The sequence below is a fragment of the Canis lupus genome, chromosome 30 (genome assembly GCF_003254725.2).
Source record: "Canis lupus dingo isolate Sandy chromosome 30, ASM325472v2, whole genome shotgun sequence".
Lineage (NCBI taxonomy): Eukaryota > Metazoa > Chordata > Mammalia > Carnivora > Canidae > Canis > Canis lupus.
The window spans coordinates 17,646,448-17,663,084 of record NC_064272.1 but is presented as its reverse complement, the minus strand read 5'-3'; the positions used below and the strand labels follow the sequence as shown (position 1 = coordinate 17,663,084).

The window sequence follows — 16,637 nt, the reverse complement described above, 5'->3', positions numbered from 1 at the left end:
TAAATCTGCCAGGCTCTTATTCATCAAATTAACTGGTTGAACTATCCTTTTTAATGGACTTGAAGTTACACAGTTTCCTACATCTAACATTCTGAAGTTCAGGTGTGTTTTACAATTGATGATCCTAGGATTACTGTTGGCCCAGCACCAGTCAAGATGTACTCAACATTGCCTACAAAGGCATAATATCAAAATCACCAACTTCAAAACTAGAAGGGTGAGTGCCAGGGGTTTGGAAAAAAAAAATCCAAGGGACTTTAAAAAATGGTGGACCACTCTTTTAAAGCCTAATGGGGAGGGGAGTAAGAGAGGTAGCAACTCAGGCATGTTTAGCAATGCTCCCAAAGGAAGATCCACATTAAGCTAGTTCTACATAATTACAGAGTGGGCTTAAGAGCCTAGCATTAATGGCTTTTAGTTCTTTTTACAGGCTTTTAAAAAAAATTACCACTCTGGCACAGAGGAGATACTGCATGGGAAAAAACAGACATTAATGACTGAATCAGAAAGTGATTCAAAAAGTTACATTCTAAATGTGAAGAACTTTTAAGAATATTAACCAATTCTTTTCACTTGCATTTTCCCTTTATGCCCCAGGGTGATCTATAATTTAAAAAATCTATTCATAGAAGCTTTATTTCAAATAGCCAAACACTGTGAATAAACTGAGTGATCATTGGTGGGTAAATGAATAAACAAATCATGGTATATACATAAAATGGAATCTATTCAGAAGTAAAAAGGAATGAAGTATTGAAACACACAACAACATGGATGAACATCAAAATAATTATACTGAATGAAAGAAGCCAGACCCAAAAGAATACATATGGTATGACTCTATCTAAAATGCTAGAGAATGTAATATATGTTTTTAAAGATTTTACTATTTATTTATTTATTTGAGAGAGAATGCATGAGAGAGAGTGAGCACGGGGTTGGGGGGGAAGATAGAGGGAGAAGCAGACTCCCTGCTGAGCAGTGAGGCTGACACGGGACTTGATCCCAGGATTCTGGGATCACAACCCGAACCAAAGGCAGATGCTTAACCGACTGAGCCACCCAGGCACCTAGAGAATGTAATTTATATGACAGAAAGCAAATTAGTAGTTGCATGGGGATGGAAGAAAGAGAAGTAGGGAGGGGCAGAGGAAGGGATCATGACAGGGCATGAAGAAAATTTTGAGTTATACATATATTAATTCACTACCTTGATTGTAGTGGTTTCACAGGTGCATGCATACATTAAAACTTAGCAAACTATACACTTTAAACAAATGCAATTTGTTGTATGTAAATTAAAAGATTTCAAAAGAGTCTGTGTAAATCTAAAACTGCTCTTTCAATAAAGTGAAAACTATTTTTAAAGAAAGCATGCATTATATTTTAGCTGGCAACATTTTTTCCCTTAGTGGTACATAAATATTGACGTGTTTCACAATCGGTAGTACCTGAGAGCTATTTGTATTTCTAGTCCAGGATTCTACAACTATACTCCTAATTTCACATCCTCCTGTGAAATTGACTTGCTGTCCTGATTTTCTAGATCATACCATTAATCTACCAGTCATGCACTTTAAAAACTGAGACCACCCTTAGATTCTCTCTCTTCTTTCCATGGCCACTTGGTTAGCATCTCCTGTGGAGATGTACAGAACTTTTCACACCACCCCTTCCCATCCCTCTTGTTTTGGACCTTTGTCCTTTGGGCCTGAACTACTCTAATGGCATCTTGAAAGATTTTTCTTCTTCCCTCTAAGCTGCCAGAGCACCACAATCGGGTCATCTTTCTTTATACTGCTAACAAGCCACTTCTCTGGGTAAGGGCTTACAATGGCTCCCTCTTGTCTACAGAATGAAGTTCAGACAGTCTAGCATCCAAAACTTCCATAATTTGGCTTCAATTTGCACTTTCTGTTTTCTGTCTTTATTACTTTCCCAGGGAGTTATTCTACTCCAGCCGAAAAGGCTCATTGGCTCTCTGAGATCGGCAGAATAATGACCCCCTACAAATGTTCAAATGCGAATCCTCAGGACCTGGGAATATATTACTTTACATGGCAAAAGGGACCAGGTGGGTTAAATCAAGGATCTTAAAATAGGGAGATTATCCTGGATTATCTGGGTGTGTCCAATATAATCACAAGGGCTCTTAAAAGATGAAAGAGGAAAGCAGAAGAGCCAGAGGAGATGTGATGACAGAAGCAGAGGGTCAGGGTGATGTGATTGCTGGCTTTAAAGAGAGAGGAAGGGGTTGAGAGCCAAGAAATGTGACCCGCCTCTAGAAGCTGGGAAAGAAAAGGAAATGGATTCTCATCTAGAGCTTTCAGAAAGGAGTACAAACCTGCCAACACCTTGATGTTAGCCCAGTGAAACCTGTTTGGATTTCTAACCTCCAAAACTGTAACACAATAAATCCTTGTTGTTTTAAGCCACTGGATTTGTAACAGCAGCAACAGGAAACGAATACACTCTCTTACCTACATATTTCCATTTTTCAAGATAATTGTTCTGGGTATCTTCTGTTTGCCACTCTACATCCGCTCTCCACCTTGCTCTGTGCTCAGGAATATAATGTATTTATACTGCATCGGGGCTCTCTTGCTCTCTGGCTTATGTTTGGCCAGCAGGAGGCCCTGGCAAGAAACTGGAGGGCAGGGAGAGAGGAAGGTTGGTCCAGAAGGCCACATCTCTTAGGCAGCTCTTTATATTTGGCGGCTCTCCCCAGGGGTTCAGGCCTGGGGGCGGTGATGGGTCTTTGTTGTGGCTAGTGCCAGATTTCTGCCTTACTGGATTCTCTAAACCCACCCTACATCTTTGTAAATAGCCTCTTTATTTAAACTTCTTCAAATTATTCAGTTTGAGTGTGTCCTCTGTTTCTTGTTGGGGCTTTGGCTGCTAGAGTAATATTCCTCGGAATGCCCTTCTCTATTCTCATGGCCTATCCATGTGCTCTGCTTTGGAGACCTGGCTCAAATCCCAGCTCTGCAGGACCATAGAATGTCAGAGCCGACTGAGGCCTGAGAAATCAGCCAGTCCAGCAACATAGACAGCTTTTCTTTCATCACTTTACCTTGCTGTCTTTTGGCAATTCCACTTCCTCCACCTCAAAGTCCTGTTTCAGAACTTCTCTTTTCACCCTGTAATTCTCCCTGGGGGAACTCACCACCTCCAAAGTTTTAACTATGATCCATATGTTAAAGCCCCCCAATCCATATATTTGTCCCAGACTTTGCTCCTGAGGGCCAGGTCCAGATATTTCTAACTGGCAAACAAACATCTTTACTTGGCTGCCTCAGGCACCTCTGGGTACTCTCATCATGTGTCCTCCCAAAAAGCCTCTCCTACTCTGGAATTTCCAGTTGGTGCCAAGAAACCAGGGAGCCATCCTTGACACCTTCTTTTCCATGTCTCCTCCACACCCATCAAACACCAAATCCTGTCCTTATCTAAATGTGTCAAAATCCACCTCCTCAACTTGTCTGCACCCCCACAGCCAGTCTTACCCACTTCCGATCCATTCTCCATACAAATGGCCAAAGTGATCTTTTTAGACAACTCTGCCATATTATTTAAAATTCTCCAGTGGCCTCCCTTTGCCTTAAGGATAAGGATCAAACTCACAGTCTGGCCTGTCATCCTCATCAGCCTCATCCTGCACCACACTCCCCATCTCCTCCTGGCTCCAGCCTCCTGGACCTCTTCCAATCCCTGGATCATGCCTTATGTTGCTCACTCTGCTCATAGAGCTAGTTACCCCCACCCTTCTCAGTTGAATGCTGTCTTCTTTGTCTTCTGGTCTCATGTAAGCTTCAATTCCTCAGGGAGGCCTTGTTCAGACAAGGTCTGGGGCACTTCCTTCCCCCATGTCATAACCTTGATCAAAGCTCTTGACTTTATTACCATTGCTTGTTTTATCTCTGTCTTGCTAATCTCTGTGAGGATGGGGACTATCTCAGTTTTATTCATTGTTATAATCCTGGCTTCCAACACAAGTCTTGACCCAGAGTAGGCATCCAAAAAACACAAATGAAGAAAATTAGCTCAGAGAGGTGAAGTGACCCATTGGCCTAGGAGCTCATTCCACTATATGCACTGCTCTACTCTCTGGCATGGAACTTGCCGAGGCCACCTAAGACCACCGATATTGCTCCTTTTCCTAAATTCACATTGCCTATGTCACCAATTTGGTGTTCATCTCTTGCTGTCTTTTCATGTTTGTTACATGTAAGGTTTTCTCTCCAACTATATATACTAGGAACTCCCAGAGCATAGGGACAACATCGTAATTCTTTATATTCTTAGGTTTCTCAAGCTCAGGTTTGTATATTCATTCAACAAATATCTACTGAAAGCTCATCCTTTCCAGATACTGCTGGGAAAATAGCAGCCAACAAAGCAAATGATATCCTGTGCCCCAACCAAGCTTACAGTTTAGCCTGGCAAGTAGTTACATGTTAATACTATGTAACAGTACCTGTTAAAACAAATTGCATGTGTTGCATAAATAAGTGAGTGTCAGAGCCAGAGGAGAAAAAAATAGTGCATCTTCCTGGAGCAAAACTTGGACTTGAAGATTTGGGGGAGAGCCAGTTACTATTGTTTAATAAAAAAAAACACAGATATACTGTGGAGAAGAATGCAGCACTCACAGAGCTTTTAAGGTCAAACTGCAGATTTCTGGCTCATGGCTGGCTGGCCTGCTTTAACTCCCGCCAGGGCCCCACAAGGGTTCACATTTGTTCTCTCATCCTGATAGCGATGCCACAGTGGAAAGTCTGCAAAGCACTGCTGCAGCCTCACCTCTGGCATAGTCTGCCCCATGGCAAGCACTCAACATGCAATAAGATACTAATGCACATGCTGGAATGAAGCAAGTGCCCAGTAAGGCTTCCTGGAGTCTAGGGGGGAATGTACACTAAGTCAGTTAGGAAAACAGAAAATAGCAGTAAGGACCCGAGCAGAAGGAAGAATGGCAGGGCCCTCCACTAACTCTTCTGTGACACAAAGACACAGGCCCTATGAAGGAAAACAAGGGGTATAGCTTCCTATGCTTCTCTTTCCACTACCTAATTCGTATGAGAATGCAGTATGAGAGAGGAAAATCAGATACCACACCAAGTGCCCAGTCTTTGGCCCTGCCTACACACCAAGACTTGGAGCCAAAGCCAAAACAAGCAGCCCTATTTATTAAACCCTGTCCAAACCAAAGACTAATTTTTACAAGAGTAAACAAAAAAAATACTCTTAAAAACCTAGTGACAAGTTTTTAAGTGGGCAAAACAGTGCCACAAGACCTGCATTTCTAGGAAAGCTACAATAAGGATGGCTCATTGAAAGGACATATACCACCCTGGGAGAAGTGGGGGGTGGGATGGGAGAATTGGGCTTCAACTACAGTGGCGATGATTTATTCCCAAGTAGGAGTAGAGAAATGAGAAAGCTATTATTCTTTATTATAAATCTTTAATATTTCAAGACAGTTTTTAAGTAATCATAAAACCAAACTGCATAAAGGCCAAATCTACATTTTCTAAAATTAGTAAATCAGAACAAAATCAGCATATCAACATATCCTCCAACAAGACATGAGTTGTTCCTATATATTTAATTCCTTTCTACCTGTGGGCACATACAAGAATGTGTACAAAACACACAGTCTGTGTTTTGAAATCTAGCTGTTTGAAGATGGCCCAGTCATGTCTATTTCTTTTTCTTTTTCTTTTTTTTTCCTTCTTCCTTCCTTCCTTCCTTCCTTCCTTCCTTCCTTCCTTCCTTCCTTCCTTCTTCCTTCTTCCTTCCTTCCAACAACCAAATGGCTCCTGTCCTATTCTGGGAAATACTTGCAGGTGACAAGGTACAGAGAATGGGGTGGGATAAGGAGAAATTTCAGGCAAAAAAGTATAACAGGGCAACTGAAGGGAATAAGCTGAAAGGGGAAGGAGGAACAGATCTTACCAGAATCAAGAGTTTGTATCTGAGACTATTTGGTCTTAACTTCCCAGACTTACCACACAAAAGTTGCTCAAATTTTGCTTGAAAACAGTCTCCTTTTAAAATAATGTGCCCACCCACCAGAATCAGCCCCTCACCAGGTTCAGAAGACTCAAAGCATGGACCTTGGAGTCAACCACCCCTGGGTGTGATGGTTACAGGTGTGAGTGAAAATTCTCTAAGCCTCTGTTCCTTCCTCTGTAAAACAGGCAAAAAACAGTATTTATCTCAGAAGGTGGAGGGACGCCTGGGTGGCTCAGTGGTTGAGCATCTGCCTTCAGCTCAGGGCGTGGTCCCGGAGTCCCGGGGTCCAGTCCCGTATAGGGCTCCTTGCATGGAGCCTGCTTCTCCTGTCTCTGCCTCTCTCTCTGTCCCTCATGAATAAGTAAATAAAACCTTAAAAAAATAGCTAGGCTCATTTCAGGACAAAATTATTTAAAAAAAGAAAGAAGAAGAAGAAAGTGGAGATGATGCTTAAAGTGATATGAGTACAGGCATGTACTAGTACACACAATGTCTAGTACACACACACATAAGCTCTAAGAATACACACACATGCAAGCCATTTCTCTTTTGTCCTTGGTCTCAGAATAGTCTTTTATTTGGGGTATTTGTTCCCTCTGTTATCCTTGTTGGGATCTGCTGAATATAGAGAGGCAGCATCTTCTAAGAGCCCTAGCTCAGCATTGCCAGGTGTAGTGAGCCACCATGTATAGGCTGGCCAAAGGAGATAGGTTTCTACCTGGGCAGGAAGCAGCCAAGAAGCTTCCTGGCTGCAGCAGAAGCTCGTTAGCCTGGGAGTCTTAGATTCTGTGCAGACTGCTACCTGGTTTCTAATTCTCTTGGCAGGTCCCACTTCCTGCCGCTGCCTTATCCCTTTGTCTGGCTCTATTCTCTGTTTTCTGAGGAGCTCCTATTTCCTGACTTCCATCTCCTTGCCTTGCACGTGGGTGGCTGTGTCTTTTTAATTTTTAACTGCCTCTTGGTTCTAGTCACATTCCCTCACCTTGCCTTTAGGAATTGACGGCTTCTCACTCCCCCCCCCCTTTTTTAAAAGATTATTTATTTATTTATTCATGAGAGACAGAGAGAGAGAGAGAGGCAGAAACATAGGCAGAGGGAGATGCAGGATCCCCACAGGGACCCCGATGCAAGATTTGGTCCTGAGACTCCAGGATCACTCCCAGAGCTGAAGGCAGATGCTCAACCACTGAGCCACCCAGGCGTCCCAGCTTCTCACTTCCTGACTAGCACTATGGGTTCTCTATTTTCTTTCTTTCTTTCTTTCTTTTCTAAAGATTTAATTTGGGGCAGCCCTGGTGGCTCAGCGGGGGGCAGCCCTGGTGGCTCAGCGGTTTAGAGCCATCTTCAGCCCAGGCTGTGATCCTGGAGACCCAGGATCGAGTCCCATGTCGGGCTCCCTGCATGGAGCCTGCCTCTCTCTCTCTCTCTCATGAATAAATAAATAAAATCTTTTTTAAAAATTGGGTTGTATCTTAAGAGTTGATTCTGTTTTCCTGGTGTGGCAACAGAAGTCTCTTCTGCACATGCCTTCTATGAACCTCTTTGAACCACTTACAGTCTATAAGCAACCATTTGATTGTATGTGACTTACAAATAAAGAGAATGAGAGGAAACCCTACACCTTCTATTCTGTCAAAAGGCTGGATCTGTTCTTTCCCCAATGCTTCCCTAACTCAAAATAAAAAGAACCATTACCAGGAACTTCCTTCTATACTGACACAAGTCTTGAATGTAGAGAGTAAAGGGACAGTGCTTTCAGGATGGTTCTTGAGTAGAGCTAGCATTTCAAAGGTTTGGGAATTATTAATACTTTGAGGTTGGAGTTAGGGGATGCAGTATCTTTCCCCCCCTTTTTAAAAAGTAGTTTTCATGCCTTATATGGAGCTCCAACTGACAACCCCAAGAACAAGTGTCATCTTCTACCTACTGAGCCAGCAAGGTGTCCCAGAAGATGCAGTATCTCAAGAATAAATGATTGATAGTAACCAAAACAAACCAAAAAAAGGGAACTTGCCCTGAGCTGGCTCACACCTCCAGTAGGATTTAAATATTGGAAACACAAAGCCACAGATTCAACGCAGTTGTGTGTCACTAACCACGTAGTTCTCTACAATCCTTTCTCTTAGTTTACTCTTTAATTTCAACGATCTCCCGCACTTTTTTAAATTTAAAAAGTTCAAACTTACAGAAAAGAAAAAAAGAACAGTACAACAAATACCTGCATACCATTCTCTTAGATTCACCGTCCTCATTTTGCCACATTCCTGGCTTGCTCCCGCACCCTTATACTTTCTGCCCCTGAACTAGCTGAAAGTCGCAGCTGTCATGACACATTTCCTCTAACATCTGTACTTCACACAAAGGACAGTGTCCTACATAACCACAATACCACAATTGTGCCTAAGAAAATGATAAAGTAATTCCATAATATCATTTAACATACAGTCCATGTTAAATGTTTTCCGATTGTCTCCAAATCATCTTTTAGAGCGATTTTTTTTTTCTGATCTAGGATCCAAAGTTCACACATCTCAAATGGTTGTTACATCACTTGAGTATTTTATTTTATTTTATTTTTTTTTTTCACTTGAGTATTTTAATCTACATACTCCTCATCCTCCTAGCCTTGACTTTCCTGTCTCTTTGGCAGGACCTGCATAGGCAAAGTCATGATCTTATTGCATCCCAACAGGAACTCTTAATAGATGTTGGTAAGCTTGATCACTAGGCTGAGGTGATGACCTCCTCATCTTTCCATTGTAAGGATACATTTTTCTCTAGGTAATCTACGGTGAGATAATCCTGTTCTCCAACAACCTCTCACTCAAAGGGTTTCAACCCAGGGATGAGTCCTTGCCTGAATCAGTTATGTTAGGGTTTGCATAGCACTGGTTTTCTGGTTCTTTCAGTCCTTTTGTTGTGTATTATTCACCAATGACCCAACAGTACCCATCTTCTCTTTCCTCAGGGCATATGCTCTCTGGTTACTTCTTGCTGGGGCTTTCCCCACTGTTCTTCTTGACCACATTTGACCACTTTAGCCCAGACCTGGGGGTGCCATTTGCTTCTCCCCAGATCCTTCATGATCTCATGACTTCACCTTCAGCAAATTAAAACAAAAACAAAGAAACACAGGCTGCCTACCAATTTACAGCTCCGCAAAAATTAAAGTGTCTATAATACATGTTGATTGGGCTAGATGGAAGAGAGTGGATGGAGAAAATCAGTTTTATTTTTTAAAAATCAGATTGCCTAAGCCTCGAGAAATCTTTCCTCCTCACTAGGGTAGAGCCACTTGTTCTGTCACAATCAGGCTTTTTGTAATGGTGTTGAACAGAAGCAACCTCATCTCTCCAGTTCCCTGATAGGAGAATCTTGGAAGAACAGAGGCTTGGAAATCATGTAGCTCAAAAGCCCCATTTTAAATGGATAGAGAGACTCAGAGAGATGAAGGGGAATGCCTAGAGTCCCTCAGCTCCTTAACGGTAGAGCTAGGACAGGAACCTGGTTTGAAAAATACCTCCTCTGATGTTCTTTTCATTCCCTTCCCGAGTGCCTTGTGATTCGGCTGTTTAACCGGCAAGATGAAGCCAGTAGCATTCACGGCCTCCTTCATTGCTAATTTGCATTTTGCCTGCATCACCTTCCCACCTTTGAAGGCTCTGAGTAAAAATTCCCATTAAGAAGAGCCTTTTATTAATATTATTATTTTAAAATCAATCTTCATTCCTGCGGACCAAAGGGGAAAATTTAGGCAGATTCAGAGAGCACATGCTACCATTACTTTGACCAGGGGGTAAAAAATAAAGGTCTCGAGGACCTGCATCAAGGCCGCTCCCTGAGCGCGGCTTTCCCGGAGGCTGAAACGCCCTGCGGGTGCGGGTGCGGGTGCGGGTGCGGGTGCGGGTGACAGCTCCAGGGATCCCCGGCGCCCGCTGGAACGATGCGGAGGCAGCACCGGGCTCCCGGCGCTTGTCTCACGGGCAGAGTAGAGGGCAGAGGCGGGAACAAAGCCCAGCGTGGAGAACCCCAGCCCCGCAGCAGACCGCGCCCTCGCTGCAGCCGCCCGGAGGGCTGCCGGGGCTGCGGAGCCGCAGTGCGGAGCGGGGAGCCGAGCCCCGGCGAGGCCTCCCGCGCGCGCCGCCCCGCACAGCCCGCAGGGCCGCGGCTCCGGGATGGGCGCCCGCCGGCCGAGCGCCGAGCATCCTCCGGCCCGCGGGCAGGGCGCGCCCCCCCCGCCCCCCAGCGCTGCGGGCCGGGGTCCCCAGACCGCGCCCCCGCGCGCCCCGCCCCGCCCCGCCGCCGCCCCAGCGCGCGCTCACCGGTCCGTGCGCCCATCCCGGGCCGGCGGTGCGGGCCGTCAGTCCGTCCGTGCGCTCCGAGGCGGCGGGGAGCGCCGAGCAGGGGCGGCGCCGCGGCCGGGGCGAGCGCGGCGATCAACAGGCGGCTCCCGGCCGGGCGCGGCGCGGGGCGCGGGGGCGCGGGGGCGCGGGGGCGCGCGGCGGAGCGGGGCAGCCTGGGAAGCGTAGTTCGCGGCGGCGCGGAGGCGGGACCCCCCGCCGGGTCCTCCCCTGCAGGTGTCCCCTCCCGGAGCCCGCGCCCCGACCCCGTCACCGCGCTGCGGGCGACGAGGACCTCCGCCTTGGGGGGAAAGCGGTGCAGGCTCTTCGGAGAAGCTCGGGGCTCCTGCGGAGAGGGTGGGCGGCGGAGGCTCTCCAAGCCTGTGAGCAGCGGTTGGGTGAGTGCGCATCCTTACGCGGAAGCCCCTAGTTATTGCGGGGGGGGGGGGGCTGGGGCGGGGACCTGGGGCGGGGACCCGGGAAAGAGGAGCAGCTGGGGTAGATGCCTGCAGGGAGCGCGGTAAGCGAGGTGGGGCTTAGCCAGGCCGATTTAAAGTTTGGGGTTAGGGTATCGCAGGGCTCATGCACACGCAGGGGCTTTAACTAGGCGTGAGACTGGACAACGCAGCCCATCCCGAGTCTTGGCATCCTCAGCTGTAAAACAGGCTTAAAGCCTGAAGACGCGTGGTGAGGACTAACCAACCCCGTATCAGGTGCACATATGAAAGCCCCTGTGTTAGGCACTTACATCCGCCACAAAGGCTCCTTCCTTGGGAGTCACAGGGGTGTTCCTGGGCACACTTCTTGCCTGCAAAGTCCTACCTATATTACTAAGTTAAAACGAGGTGAGCCTCGTTGGGTTGGGTAAATAAATGTTAAAATCCACCTCTCTTGGGATCCTTGGGTGGCGCAGCGGTTTGGTGCCTGCCTTTGGCCCAGGGCGCGATCCTGGAGACCCAGGATCGAATCCCATGTCGGGCTCCTGGTGCCTGGAGCCTGCTTCTCCCTCTGCCTGTGTCTCTGCCTCTCTCTCTCTCTCTCTCTCTCTCTCTCTGTGACTATCATAAATAAATAAATTTAAAAAAAAAAAAACACCTCTCTTGTTAGTCAGCCATTTAGCCAGTTCACTTCATCCTGGAAACGTACTGAAATGTCCTTTCCCCCAGGTTCTTGGGAGCTACAAAGATAGAGAAAATACGATCTTGTCTCTGAAGCATGAAAGCGGGGTGGGGTGGCATAGGACTAAGACTGAAATTACTAAAATACATGGCATAATGGAATTATCTTCCAGAAGCTTTCTCCAATTAGATGTGTTCTCATTCCTTTTTGAACCCTTTGCATACTTCTAGTGCCACTCTTGTATGTAGCATTTATCTCGACAGTTTAAGTATGTTGAGTTTTGTAAGTAGCTCCTATGCAGTATTTCACCTTATGGTGAGATTTGCCTCTCAGGGTTGCAGTGGAAGGAAAATAAACCAAAAAGATGGATGGAGCACTGCTGCTGTCATCTGCCTGAAATACTCACAGGGTGAATGGAGGTGAAACAGCATCAGAACCTGGCATGACCTGCAGTTATCATGTGGCAAAAAAAAAAAAAAAAAAAAATGCAGAGGAAATTTCATATTTGAAAATGATAACGCAATTTTGCGTTTGTGAAAATACTTCCCTATTCGTGTTCTTACTTGATTTCAGCAACAATCTGTGAGATACAGAGTAAGGATTTCCCCCAGATTTCTGAGAGGCACAGAGATGATATAACTTACTCAAGGTCATCCAGTTGACTATTAAGCCTATCTTCTCTTCTTCCACCCTGCTTGTTCTCAGCCTTCCCCAAGGAGACACTCTCAGCACCCTTTCGTTTGTACATTTCAAAAGAGAGCCATGGCTTCCCCAGAAGGTGGGCTGAATCAAAAAACAGTTAATTCTCTATGGCTCTTGGAACTAGTAGGATGAACAATGGCACGTAGGAGGTGCTGAGACACCAGAGTGCTTTCCACTTTCAAGAGTGGTAATGGATTGTACTCTCTGCTTCCTAACTGAAATGACACATTTGCTCTGGAAATAGTGCAATGAAATGGAGGTGTGACCAAACCCACTTAAATCATGCTCCCAAGTTTTCCTGTCATTTGTTATTCCAAATGTCCTGAGAGGCATGATATCTTTGACTTTTTTATGTTGTACATTTATCACAAATCATAGCCTCTGTTAAATAAGAATAGGAGACTGGGTGGCTCAGTGGTTGAGCATCTGCCTTTTGCTCAGGGTGTGATCCCGGGGTCCAGGATCGAGTCCCACATCGGGCTCCCTGCAGGGAGACTGCTTCTCCCTCTGCCTGTGTCTCTGCCTCTCTCTGTGTGTCTCTCATGAATAAATAAATCTTTAAAAAAAAAAAAAAAAGGAACGGGACTGCTTACAAATCAAGCCAGCAGTTTTCCCAGAGAAAGTTGATGGTAGGCATAAGCTGAAAGTAATAAAGCAATTTTATTCATATTGGAAGAAAGCATAGCAAAGGTTTGAGATAACAACAATACTCAGTGGTCTTTCTTCTTTCCCACAAGGAAAATGCCTGCATGTGATGAAATGAATGGAGCATTATTTCAGGTGAAATCTCTGAAGGTAGCAGGCATAGAAATTATTTCTTAAGGTAAAGTCATAGTTGGCAGCAAAAGCAAAGGTATGAGAGCCCCCATGACAATCCCAGAGCCATGTATGAGCTCCAGGAGGATGCTGACACCAAACTAAAGGAAGGAAGTTGTGAAAAAGAACCTCTAATCAACCTCTGTCTCCTCTGTCTATACCACAAGGGCTAGAAAGCTAGGAGATGTTAACAAAAGAGGCAGGAAGGTAGAACATTTAACCTTTCTATTTTTAATGTTAAAACTTAATGGAAAGATATGATCTGTTTGTTTGGTTCTTTACATCTGCTATCTATGTCTAAAACTTTTGCAGAGAGAAAGGATGTCAGTCATGCCTGTAACTGGTCAGCTGAAACCCATCATCATTTCTGGACCATATCTTGTAGGTTTAATTTTTCACCCTGCTTTTTCAAATATGAAAATGTAAAATTGAAACAGTTCAAGCCAGAAGGGACCTTACATATAATATTATCTAGTGTCTTTGTGTAAGCAAGGAAGATGATATGTCAACAGTAACTGTCACTTGATAGAAAGTAAAAAATTCTGTGTGGCACTTATCATGAAGTATTTTCATTATTCACAGTGTAGCACACCTCATTAGGAGTGTGTAGCAGATACTGTTTCTTGCCTACTCAACATCCATTCACCCCTTTTCCTCTTTTTTACAGAAGCCTATATAGGTATTCACCCACTAGGGAAGGTGACCTTATTACCATCTCAGAAGTACACTCCTAAACTATCACAGGCAAAGGGAATAAGATCCTCTTGACTGGTCAGTGAGAGGTTAGAGGTGGGCACGCAACCCAGTTCTGGTAAGTGAGACTTGAGTAGAGGTCTGATGAAGGCATTCTGGGAAAGACTTTCTTGCTGTTAAACAGAGACATAGAGGAAAACATGCCACAATCTCCACTGGATGTTGTTGCATCTGGCTGTGTTATGTGAAACTTGACCCTCAGGACAAAGCCAACACATCGGTGATGGCAGAGTAAAGAGATAGAATGAACCTGGGTCTATGATGTTGTTGTTAAGTCAGGAAACCAATCATATCTGCTGCTGTCCCACTCCTGGATTTTTTTAAAAGATTTTATTTATTTATTTGAGAGAGGGAGAGAGAGAACAAGTAGGGAGGAGGAGCAGAGGGGGAGGGAGAATCAGGCTTCCCACTGAGCAGGGAGCCCAACATGGGGCTCAATCCCAGGACCCTGGGATCATGACGGAAGCTGAAGGCAGATGCTTAACCAACTGAGCCACTCAGGCACACCTGGATTTCTTGTTATGTGAGATAATAAATTTTTTTAAAGATTTTGTTTATTTATTCACGAGAGACACACACAGAGAGAGAGAGAGAGAGAGAGAGAGAGAGAGAGAGAGAGGCAGAAACATAGTCAGAGGGGGAAGCAGGCTCCATGCAGGAAGCCCAATGTGTGACTCCATCCCGGGACTCCAGGATCATGCCCTGAACCAAAGGCAGATGCTCAACCACTGAGCCACCCAGGAGTCCCAAGATAATATATATTTTTATTTGTGAGTCAATTTGAGACATTTTGTTACTTGAAACTGAAAGTATCCTAAGTGTTACAGATGAAATGTAAAAGTAAGTTCATTGGATGAATTGAAGGACTATTTCTCAGAGTTTATAAAAACAAACAACAACCACAGCCACAGGCAAAGGATGGGGATATTATCATGTAAAGGATAGAAGTTTGGGCTGTAACATCAGACAGACTTGGGTTTGAACTCAGATATTTACTGCCTCGGGGGTTGATGGTGACAAATTTTTTTTAACCTCTCTGAGTCCCGTTTTCTTTATCTATAAGCTGGGGATAATAATACCACGGGGTTGTTATATGGATTAAATGAGATAATTTGTGTCAAGTATACTACAAAAGATATGACGCCTAGTAAGCACTAAGGCCCGGCAACTATGTTGATGAGCTATGACTTAAGTCACATTTATAGTATATTTGGCAGCAAGCATCTAATAGTGAATCACTATATAATAGCAATCATGTTAAATGACATTTTGCAATCAGCAAAATCCAAATTATGAGAAACTCTACACAATCACTTATTTCTCCTATAAATAAAGTGTAAGAAAAGGGAAAGTTTATAGATACACAGACACATAAGAGACAAACAACCAAATGCAATTTGTAGTAGATATTGATTTGAACAAAGCAGCTGTTAAAAAAAATCACATTTATGAGGTAATTGAGGGACATGTGAATATAGGATATTTATTATATTAAGATATTATTTTAAATTTTTAAAATGTGATGATACCATGTTTTTTTTATAACAAAGTCTTTATCTTTTAGAAAGATACTACTGAATACTACTGAAAACATACTGAATACTACTGAAAACACACTGAATATTTGAAGAAGAAATAAAACTGGGGTTTACTTTTAAAAATAAGCCAGTGAGAGTGGTAGTAGAGTGGCAGTATTGGGTTATAAATGAAAAAGATTGGTCATGAGTTGATAATGGTTGAAGCTGAATGTTGGGCCATTATTAAACCATTCTCTGGACATTTTTCTTTTTCTTTTTTTAACTTTTTGTTTATTTATGATAGTCATACAGAGAGAAAGAGAGAGAGGCAGAGACACAGGCAGAGGGAGAAGCAGGCTCCATGCACCGGGAGCCTGACGTGGGATTCGATCCCAGGTCTCCAGGATCGCGCCCTGGGCCAAAGGCAGGCGCCAAACCGCTGCGCCACCCAGGGATCCCTCTGGACATTTTTCAAAACAGGTTCACGGAGATATATTTAATGTATAATAAATTCACCCTTTTAAAGTATACAATTGAATGGTTTTTAGTACATTCACAGAGTTATGCAACTATCACCCAATCTAACTTTAGAATATTTTCAAAATTGCAAAAAGAAAACCCATACACAGTAGCTGACACTTCCTCTTCCCCTCTGGTGACCACTAATCTATTTTGTCTTATCTGGAGTTGCTTGCTCTGGACATTTCACATAAATAGGATATATAATATGTGGTGTTTGACGACTGCCTTCTTTCACTTAGCATAACATTTTCATGGTTCATCCGTGTTATAGCATATATTAGCACTTCATATTTTATGGCCAAATAACATTCCACTGTATGGATATGTCATATTTTCTTTGTCCAATGATGGGCATTTAGGTTGATTACACATTCTGAATATTATGGATAATGCTGCTATGCATATTTGTGTATATTTTGTATAGACATATTTTCATTTCTCTTGTATATACCTATGCATAGCGTTGGCAGGTCATATGGTAACTTTATGTTTAGCAGTTTGAAGAACAGCCAAACCGTTTTCCAAAGTAGCTGAATAATTTTACATTTTTACCAGAAATGTATGAGGGTTCCAATTTCTCCATATCTTTGCCATTACTTCTTAATGTCTATCTTTTTTTGTCTTTATTATAGCTATCCTAATGAATGGAAGTGGTATCCCATTGTGATTTCAATATGTATTTCACTAATGACTAATGATATTGAGCATTTCTTCATGTTCTTATTGGCCATTTTTATATCTTCTTTGGAGAAATGTCTATTTAAATCCTTTGGCTAATTTTTTCCAGGTGTAAAACTTAGTGATTTGATAATTCTATGCGTGAAATGCTTACCACAAGTGTAGTTACCAT

The 16,637-nt window shown here is 43.8% G+C and overlaps 1 protein-coding gene across 2 annotated transcripts in view; it reads right to left on the bottom strand.

Annotated features, from left to right (window-relative positions):
- Positions 1-16,637, bottom strand: part of TMOD2 (tropomodulin 2) — a 75,718-nt gene that overhangs the window by 47,452 nt on the left and 11,629 nt on the right. The window contains exon 1 of one of the 2 annotated variants that reach the window (XM_025472782.3): positions 10,341-10,490. The exons of the other annotated variant lie outside the window; for it this stretch is intronic. The gene's annotated coding sequence lies outside the window, so the exon portion shown is untranslated. Of the gene's footprint in view, positions 1-10,340; positions 10,491-16,637 lie in introns of those variants that run through there. 2 annotated transcript variants of the gene reach the window in all.